The 10,925-nt window shown below is 39.1% G+C and overlaps 1 protein-coding gene across 1 annotated transcript in view; it reads left to right on the top strand.

Moving 5' to 3' along the window:
- Positions 1-726: 726 nt before the first annotated feature.
- LOC106586619 (F-box-like/WD repeat-containing protein TBL1X) overlaps positions 727-10,925 on the top strand; it is a 38,065-nt gene continuing 27,866 nt past the window's right edge. Inside the window, exon 1 of the mRNA XM_014174104.2 lies at positions 727-1,065. The gene's annotated coding sequence lies outside the window, so the exon portion shown is untranslated. The remainder of the gene's footprint in view (positions 1,066-10,925) is intronic.

Raw genomic sequence — 10,925 nt, 5'->3', positions numbered from 1 at the left:
AATGTAGGGTTGCATCATGTGAAGATTACTACCGTAGCCCTTTTACCAGATCCAACCACCCAAGGTCTTTGGCCTTTGTGCATTAGAAACATTAGTCATTTTCTAACAAAGCTAAGATTATAGTTTATTGCAATTCTTCAAACTTTGACTCCGATTCACTTCAAATATATATTTTGGGATTACAGTGTAGTTTATCCTTGATTGATGTAGATGTTTAATCAAACAATAATATTTTACCATATAAAGTAATACATAGGCCTACTTAAAAAAATTTATCACACAATATGTTTTGTAGGTGTTGCAATGACATTAATCAATAATCATTGTTATCATCACTGAATTTATATTTGTATTTTAAAATGGCAAAATACAATGTAAAAATGACAAGTAGGCTACCAAAGACAATACATGACTATAGCTACAATGCTCTTTGGTTGAAGTTTGCAGTGGCCATGTTCTGAGACCACATATGCACATGCAATTATGTACAAGAAATTAACTTGAGGCAATAAGGGCTAATAACCATAATTTGTAAATGGCACAATAGAGGAAATCATTGAAAAGAGGTCAAATTCTAAATTTTCATCTATAAAGAACATGGCTTGTAGGCAAAATAACATCATGTTATTTCGTTACCATTTAGGCTACTGGAAGGATTTTTATGTTTTGAATAAGCAGGTTCAAGGTCAGGTGCTGATTTTTTCATTGTAGGTCACGACAGTCTATCTCTCGCTCTCTCAGCCCTCTTTCTCTATGCCGATGAGTGCTTGCTGCTGTCTCTTGACGTTCTATTTTCAGAAACGCTGAAAACTCAATTGCATACATCCCCAGCTTTAGACCTCGCGCTTCTTTAAACTTTACATGCCACACAATCATTTGCCAGGAATATATATTTTAGCCCATCTCTGTTACCTTCGGAACGCAGTTAGAGATAGCAGCGGTGGACAGAACTTGAAGTATGATAAGCAAAATGGGAGGAAAGTCGTCCCTTGCTTATTGAGTTGCAGGATCTCCTTGTGGAAGTGGAAGAGGTGGCGGCAACACCACGAGCTCACTCTGAGAAAGGTAAGTTAGAACTTTTGTTCAAGTTTCATTAATAGTAACATAGTACTTCCATGAATTATACATTGTTGCATGTTAATACTTGCTGAACTGAGTAACACTGTTTATTATGACACGTTTACTGGATCACACTCTACATGTGTAGAAATGTCTTCCAAAGGAACATTTCGATTTTTTAATTGTTAGTAGTCTAATATAAACGTTGCCTTTTTTTTTAACATAGTACTTTAATTATTGTATATTTTGACATAAATTACACATTTTGTTGAGCTGCAATACATCAAATGTAGTAACTTCTTGTGGCAGTTATTGTGTTTCCCTGCTGAGTTATAACCCTGATTTTTAGATTAAAGAGTAAATGAAAAAGAAAACGTATGATGCAACTTAACATACTCAAACTTAATAATAAACTGTAATATTGGCCACATTTAAAAGGCATTGCTCATGCTGATAGTTCGGAAGCGCATGAGTGGGGGAGGGGAAGTAGAGTCAACTGCACCACCAGTCAGACAGACATTGGTTTCATAGTAACCTGCTGCCAGGGTTACTTCTTGTTACAGTATCAGTCAAAATGGTGACGTTTAGCCCATGTATAAAAGCAACATTCACCCTCCAGCCCATTCAATAAATTAGTTAAAATGTTAATTGGGCATTAGATTTTAGAGTTTGTGTATTTCCTTGTGTTTACACATGAAATTGGAGGAGTCTTTCGAGAATGGATATACTGAATGGTATTGGCGAAGCTTGTGGATAGGTCACTGGGAGGCTTGAGGTTTAGAAGAGGCATCATCACATGGAATGTAGCCTAGGCCTATCCCACTGGGAAAAAACCGATTGACTCAACGTTGTTTCCACACCATAATTATTTTAAAATAATTCCACGTTTAATCAGCTTGGAATTGTTTAAAAAAAAAAAGATTTGACCTTTTACTACGCAAGTCAGTTAAGAACAAATTCTTATTTACAATGAAGGTCTACCGGGGTACAGTGGGTTAACTGCCTTGTTCAGAGGCAGAACGACAGATTTTTACCTTGTCAGTTCAGGATTTGATCCAGTAACCTTTCAGTTACTGGCCCAACGCTTTAACCACTAGGCTACCCGCTGCTCTTGAACTCTGATTGGATTTGCAAAAAGTACTTTTTTTCACCCAACTTTTAACCTTAATCCAATATCATGGTTACATTTTTTGGTTGAATTCATGTTAGTTGACAACTCAACCAAATGTAAATACAAAATAGACATTTAACTGATGTCTGTGCCCAGTGGGATGGCACCACCTCTATCACCTGGTGATCTGATGGTATCTAGGTCCTTACGTTAGACACAGAACACAGCGCTGTAAAGACTATTTAGGCTCTATGTTAACATAAAGTCATTTCCATCCTCACACTTACATTTTATGGGATAATGTGCAGTCATATAAAACTTGACAACACCCACCAACATTCTTCAATGTATGGCATGAGTTTACCAGTACAGTGACACTTAAATTATCGTATTCTAACTCTTATGATGATCCTCCATTACCAAGGAATCTGAACTAATAAAGGCCTAGAATACCAACAAAAACTGGAGCTTGTCTTGCCTGTGTCCACTGGTTTGGTTGTAGAGTGAAACCAAATGAGTCATAAGAACAACTGGTTTAGTGCCATCTATTAAAAGAACAATGGGGGTTTATTATAACTTAATTGCTGCTCCTGGATGACAAGGCTTTTCCATTTGTGGAAGGTATGACTGTGAACCTTGGCCCCATTTTGGAGATGGAGCAGTATCGGTGGTAACAGCAACGCAAAGCCTTAATGCAGCGTTTCCCAAGCTCGGTCGTCGGGATCCTAAGGGGTGCACGTTGAGTCAACGCTTAATGATTAGTTGATTATTTGAGTCAGCTGTGTAGTGCTAGGGCAAAAACCCAAACATGTATCCCTTAGGGTCCCGAGGACCGAGTTTGGGAAAACCTGCAATGATATTGTCAAGACTTTGAATTGGTTTATGTCTTAGTGAACATTATGTTCTGGGAGATTATATAGTTGTTTTTTTCCCGATGAGCAGTGTTTCAGAAGACCCAGATTGTTTACACTTGAATGTCTCAGCTTTCTAGGGGGCCTAGATGAATAATATTGTTGGCCATGTGTTTGTATGTCTATTGAAGGTTCAGTGATCTGATTTGTCCTTTGGCTTTAGTGGTGAATGGTGACGTTGTGTGTTCAGGTTAGAAATGCCTGGATGGTTGTTGCTAAAGTGCGCTAATTGTGACTAGAATGACGTATACAACAGCCAACTTAAAATAATTTGGTCACATACACTGGATAGCTGTAGTGAAACAGGTTGTTTTACAGCAGGGGTTGGCAACCCTGGTCATGGTCCTGTTTTTGATTTAACTGACCTGGAAGACCGGGTGTGTTGAATTTAGGCAATCACTGAACTGATCAATTAGCTCAGTTGGTCAGGGCTGCTTTCAGTACATAAAAACGTAATTGAATGGAAGTGGTACTGTACTAAATGACCAGTTGAAAAATGGAGAAGGGTTGGGTTGTGGGTTCAGAATGCATCGCTGCCCTTTAAATATGTCACTCGTTGCGTCAAGCCACACCCTGGCACGCCCAGTGAACGGAGTAAACATATCTCAAAGTCCGTTCAAGAATGTTTTGGGAAAACATGTCATTCAGTAAAAACGTTCAGCAATGTAGCAAACGTTCAAGCAAACTGAATGCACCCCTTGTTTAGGGCCGGCCTAGATGGAACAAAATCCTGCAGTACCTTAGGCACTCCAGGAACAGGGTTGCCAACCCATAGCCATAGTAGTACGGCGCCCCTGGGGCAATTTAGGGTTAAGGGCACATCGGCCAATTTTTATTATAACTTTTTTTTTTACCTTGTCAGCTCGGGTATTGGAGCCAGCGACCTTTCACTGGACCAATGCTCTAACCGCTAGGCTATCTACCGCTCTTTCAGATGGACTCTTTGCCCTCAGTCAGGTTGTAGTCTTTTTTTAATATTAGTTTTCATTTTTCAAATAGACATGTTTTACATACAACAAAAACATTCATTGCCTGAAAAAAGAAAGTAGCGTAAAACAGAAAAGGTAACCTATTTCCCTCCATGAACCAATAACACAACCCTACCAGTCTCCAATGTTCCACTGTAGGCTCATGGTCATTTAGATGTTCTCCTTCACTCAGTAGTTTGTTGTTTCATTTGGTTATACATTTTGTTATTTAGATACATTTGTGAAAGTTACCCCTTTGTGCAGGAGATGAGATCTTTCAATAGAGGGCATTTTGTGTGGAACTCCCATTTGTTCACAGCAGTGCTTCAATTCCCATTCACTAGCAGTACCTGAAGTTAGTCCCAGATACAGAAACCCCATGTGACAACCGCTCTCGAACTCTGCATTTGTTCAAATATTTATGCAGCAATATTTATTTCTAATAGAACATGGGAGGAGGCATGGCAGGCAAGAGGGGCTTACGGTTCACATGGGCCACCAGCCAATATTTTACTCAGAAATAACACCCATTGATGGTATTACAGCCTTGTTCAAGACTACATCCATTTATTTGGGATCTGGGATGGATGTGTTTGTTGTTGTGTCTGGCTGTACCCTCATGACTTTGTTTGTGTTTATGCCATACATGTAAAGACAAGTTGGAGGCCTGTCGAGAGTGTACTGGAGGCCACAGCAAAAACCTCAATGTACATGTTGTTACGGCAACTGCTCGCTGCAGCTGCGAATCAATCTCTATTCTCAGACCTGAACTGTAATGATTGCTAGTGCCCTTGTTTGAATGCTATAGATTCCAGACAGACCCCATTCTGCTCCTGGTAAAGCACAAAAGTAATTGAGGCATATCTAATAAGCTATCCTATGAATTGTGTAACCCAGGAGATAGTGGTGTCATATACGTGTCAGGTTTGTGACGTGTCATAAAAAGGATGGCGAGAGATTCTAATTGAGGGAAGTACAGGGGAATAGAATACACATTCCGCTTTAAACCCATAGGCCTACTGTTTATTGAAAGTTATAAAAAAACAAAAATAGTATTTGTAGAAAATAATGTAGATTTATCTGATGACCTGCCAATTTTTTCCATGTATGATTTCACAATATCAGAGTGTAATTGGGGAGCATTTACTGTGAACCCATGATACATCATCAGAAAGGAATTTGTGTGACATTGTATTGTCCCCAATGAGTTGTGAAGTTTTTTTTTTGTGTGACAAAGAAAACCTGCGTCCCTTCTCTGGAGTTCTGTTGCTGTATTGTTTTCCTGAGAATAATTAGTTTGTTGTGAATACTTACCGTTAAATCATTAGCCTACTGTAAGTCAGCTGTTTGGCATGGCTACTAGTGGGGAAAACAATCGATACAGTTGCATATCGCAATGTTATTTTTGGACAATATTAATATGACTCCAATTATCAATTTGTTAAAAGAATATATATATATTTGTATTTTTTGCTAGCGATAGTCAGTTTTACCTGTGCCAAAACGCCTGTATTTTTCATCTTATAGCTTGGCCTCAATATTATTTTTTAATAGTGAACCAACGTGTTTTCAGCACTTTTATTTCCATGACTGATGATAACTCATTTTCTCATGCACAGGTTAGATTGGCATACCTGAAACATTTTGTTGAAATTGTATTTCATCTGAGAAATTATGCTAATTGATTTCACCCAAATTGGCCATGTAAATATATAGGATTCAGATAATATCCAATACATATAGTACCCAACATCTGATTTAGACCAAACTTTTTCCTACCAATGAGTAAGAGATGAGGAATCCCCCACTTCCCCATGCCAATCGCACCCCAACAACTAGTATACAGTATCAGTTCTCTATGTTTGACAAGTGGAATGAAGCCGTGGCTTGTAGTATTGTTTTTCCATATTATGTAATGTATTACCTGTGAATCTGGTGATTCGTTTTTTTGCCCCGTTCAGAGAAATTAGTAATTGAAGTCACTTGCATTATTTACCATAAAGTAGTGTGAAAGTACCATGTTTTGGCATGGGATGTGGCGGTGCTGTGGGTGGCTTTTGACCTTTTTGGGGGGATTCCTTCTTCTTGCTCATTGGTATGAAGAAGTTTGGTTCAAATCGGAAGTTGGGTACTATATTTATTGAAACGATTTCAGAACAACCCGAGATGGTGTGTGTCGAAATCCTCTTTCTTGTGCTTTCTGATGTGGAACGATCCAGTATAGAATCGCAATACATACAGAATCGTGAGAATTGCAATGTATATTGTATCGGCACCCAACACGCAAACCACACCGGCCGCGTTGCGTAGACTTACATGTATTCTGTAATTTCACCCACACAGCTTGCGTGAATAAGCGTCCCCGTAGCCAAGTGCTAAAATAGGACTTAGTTCTATTTGAAACACTCAACGCGCTGCGCTGCAAGTCCCCTCCATATTGGATATCAGGAAGATACAAACCCACGTGGATGCTTGAAAGACAAACGAGGCAAGATTAATAGCAGATAATTAACTTAAAAACGAACTACGTTTCCCTTTATATCTGTGGATTAATTGTCGGAGTAGAGAAACACACGTTTTGTATGACGCCGGTTTAAATTTCTACAAAGAACCAACTAAAAAGAGGACCATATGCATGTCAGATAAAATAACAACCCAATGTTCATCTCCCAGGACAAGCTAGCTAGCTAAATGTCCAAGAATGTTTCATGTATGTTTCGACTTGCCCCAAAATGAATATAAATTGATTCACAGTTGGTTTTGGAATTTTAATCTGTGTGTCATGATCGCGTCTGGTGGGGATAGACAAAATCAACATGCGCACACACGCAGTCAGCATGTAAGTATTGTGATTTTATCGTATTGTTAACCAAAGTTGAAACAGTATATTGTTTTCTAGAAATGGGACATACGGTCACGGCAGTTAAAGGAAAATAACACTGAAGTTAATAATTAATGGTGGTAGTTGTAAAGATTTCTGCTGCTCTCATTATGTTTGTATGGGCCATCTGTCTGGTCTGGTGTGCAGCCTTGACCATGGCCTCTCGCTGTTCTGGTTTCCAGGATAACCCTGTCCTTGAATATTGGCTCTTAGAACACAGCTCTGGAATGGATACCAAACCAACGTGTAGGAGCCATTTAAGTTTCATGTCTGCCTTGGTTAGCCTTTATCTCTGCCATTTCCTACCGTTTGTAATTTGAAACACTCACCTATACGCTCTCATAGTAATACCACAGTCTGGAGGTTCTAAGAGGTTGACTAACACTGTGACAAGTAATGCAGACTTCTGCTTGTATTAGGCTCTGTCGGTACACCACACACACACACACACACACACACACACACACACACACACACACACACACACACACACACACACACTTGAAGTCGGAAGTTTACATACACTTAGGTTGGAGTCATTAAATCTCGTTTTTCAACCACTCCACAACTTTCTTGTTAACAAACTATAGTTTTGGCAAGTCGGTTAGGACATCTACTTTGTACATGACAAAAGTAATTTTTCCAACAATTGTTTACAGACAGATTATTTCACTTATAATTCACTGTATCACAATTCCAGTGAGTCAGAAGACTCCAGCCACCCTAGTCATAGTACATTATTATACATTATAATCATTTAGCTGACGCTCTTATCCAGAGCGACTTACAGTAGTGAGTGCATACATTTCTTTTTTGTACTGGCCCCCCGTGGGAATCGAACCCACACCCCTGGCGTTGCACACACCATGCTGGCGTTGCAAACACCATGCTCTACCAACTGAGCCACACACTAAGTTGACTGTGCCTTTAAACAGCTTGGAAAATTCCAGAAAATGATTTCATGGCTTTAGAAGCTTCTGATAGGCTAATTGACATCGTTTGAGTCAATTGGAGGAGTACCTGTGGATGTATTTCAAGGCTTACCTTCAAACTCAGTGCCTCTTTGCTTGACATCATGGGAAAATCAAAAGAAATCAGCCAAGACCTCAGGAAAACAATTGTTGACCTCCACAAGTCTGGTTCATCCTTGGGAGCAATTTCCAAATGTCTGAAGGTACCACGTTTATCTGTACAAACAATAGTACGCAAGTATAAACACCATGGGACCACGCAGCCGTCATACCGCTCAGAAAGGAGATGCGTTCTGTCTCCTAGAGATGAACGTACTTTGGTGCGAAAAGTGCAAATCAATCCCAGAACAACAGCAAATGACCTTGTGAGGAAACAGGTACAAAAGTATGTGTATGCACAGTAAAACGAGTCCTATATCGACATAACCTGAAAGGCCGCTCAGCAAGGAAGAAGCCACTGCTCAACACCACCATAAAAAAAGCCAGACTATGGTTTGCAACTGCACATGGGGACAAAGATCGTACTTTTGGAGAAATGTCCTCTAGTCTGATGGAACAAAAATAGAACTGTTTGGCCATAATGACCACCGTTATGTTTGGAGGAAAAAGGGGGATGCTTGCAAGCCGAAGAACACCATCCCAACCGTGAAGCACGGGGGTAGCAGCATCATTTTGTGGGGGTGCTTTGCTGCAGGAGGGACTGGTGCACTTCACAAAATAGATGGCATCATGAGGGAGGAAAATGATGTGGATATATTGAAGCAACATCTCAAGACATCAGTCAGGAAGTTAAAGCTTGGTCGCAAATGGGTCTTCCAAATGGACAATGACCCCAAGCATACTTCCAAAGTTGTCGCAAACTGGCTTAAGGACAACAAAGTCAAGCTATTGGAGTGGCCATCACAAAGCGTGTGCGAGCAAGGATGCCTACAAACCTGACTAAGTTATACCAGCTCTTTCAGGAGGAATGGGCCAAAATTTACCCAGCTTATTGTGGGAAGCTTGTGGAAGGCTACCCAAAACGTTTGACCCAAGTCAAACAATTTAACAGCAATGCTACTAATTACTAATTGAGTGTATGTAAACTTCTGACCCACTGGGAATGTGATGAAAGAAATAAAAGCTGAAATAAATCATTCTCTCTACTATTATTCTGATATTTATTTTTCTTAAAATAAAGTGGTGATACACACACTCAATTAGACAGGGAATGTTTACTTGGATTAAATGTCAGGAATTGTGAAAAACTGAGTTTAAATGTATTTGGCCAAGGTGTATGTAAACTTCCGACTTCAACTGTACACACACATATACATGTGTGTGTGTGTGTGTGTGTGTGTGTGTGTGTGTGTGTGTGTGTGTGTATACACAGTTGAAGTCGGAAGTTTACATACACCTTAGCCAAATACATTTAAACTCAGTTTTTCACAATTCCTGACATTTAATCCAAGTAAAAATTCCCTGTTTTAGGATCACCACTTTATTTTAAGAAAAAGAAATGTCAGAATAATAGTAGAGAGAATGATTTATTTCAGCTTTTATTTCTTTCATCACATTCCCAGTGGGTCAGAAGTATATATATGTATATATGTGTGTGTGTGTGTACAGTTGAAGTCGGAAGTTTATACAGTGGGGCAAAAAAGTATTTAGTCAGCCACCAATTGTGCAAGTTCTCCCACTTAGAAAGATGAGAGAGGCCTGTCATTTTCATCATAGGTACACGTCAACTATGACAGACAAAATGAGAAAAAAAATCCAGAAAATCACATTGTAGGATTTTTATGAATTTATTTGCAAATTATGGTGGAAAATAAGTATTTGGTCACCTACAAACAAGCAAGATTTCTGGCTCTCACAGACCTGTAACTTCTTCTTTAAGAGGCTCCTCTGTCCTCCACTCGTTACCTGCATTAATGGCACCTGTTTGAACTTGTTATCAGTATAAAAGACACCTGTCCACAACCTCAAACAGTCACACTCCAAACTCCACTATGGCCAAGACCAAAGAGCTGTCAAAGGACACCAGAAACAAAATTGTAGACCTGCACCAGGCTGGGAAGACTGAATCTGCAATAGGTAAGCAGCTTGGTTTGAAGAAATCAACTGTGGGAGCAAGGTCCTGGAGTGGCCTAGCCAGTCTCCAGATCTCAACCCCATAGAAAATCTTTGGAGGGAGTTGAAAGTCCGTGTTGCCCAGCGACAGCCCCAAAACATCACTGCTCTAGAGGAGATCTGCATGGAGGAATGGGCCAAAATACCAGCAACAGTGTGTGAAAACCTTGTGAAGACTTACAGAAAACGTTTGACCTGTGTCATTGCCAACAAAGGGTATATAACAAAGTATTGAGAAACTTTTGTTATTCACCAAATACTTATTTTCCACCATAATTTGCAAATAAATTCATAAAAAATCCTACAATGTGATTTTCTGGATTTTTTTTCTCATTTTGTCTGTCATAGTTGAAGTGTACCTATGATGAAAATTACAGGCCTCTCTCATCTTTTTAAGTGGGAGAATTTGCACAATTGGTGGCTGACTAAATACTTTTTTGCCCCACTGTACATACATACATACATACATACATACATACATACATACATACATACATACATACATACATACATACATACATACATACATACATACATACATACATGCATGCATGCATACATACAGGGGTATTTTGAAATACCAATGCTATGATTTTTCAATACCTATTTGGCACCCTAAGTCTACTAAGTTTAATTTATTATGCACATCTTAGATAATTATCTCCAGCTCATGGCTCCAGCTATGAATTTAGTTTTCTAACTTGCTAAGTAGCTAGCTTAACTTTGCAATCATTTTGCTTGACATACATTTTAAAGTGAAAATGTGAATCTCAGCATCAGTTTGTTACCGTGGAATAGCCCAAGAGGCACTGAATTATATTGGTGACAGTTTTCATGGTTGAAAATGCTTTACATTTAAAATTTCTATTGTCTTAATCAGTCTGCCAATTTTAATCAGTATTTGTAAATATA

The sequence above is a fragment of the Salmo salar genome, chromosome ssa25 (genome assembly GCF_905237065.1).
Source record: "Salmo salar chromosome ssa25, Ssal_v3.1, whole genome shotgun sequence".
In the NCBI taxonomy this organism is placed as follows: Eukaryota; Metazoa; Chordata; class Actinopteri; order Salmoniformes; family Salmonidae; genus Salmo; species Salmo salar.
Note: the sequence above shows the minus strand (reverse complement) of the source record. Positions and strands in the feature narration are given on the sequence as shown.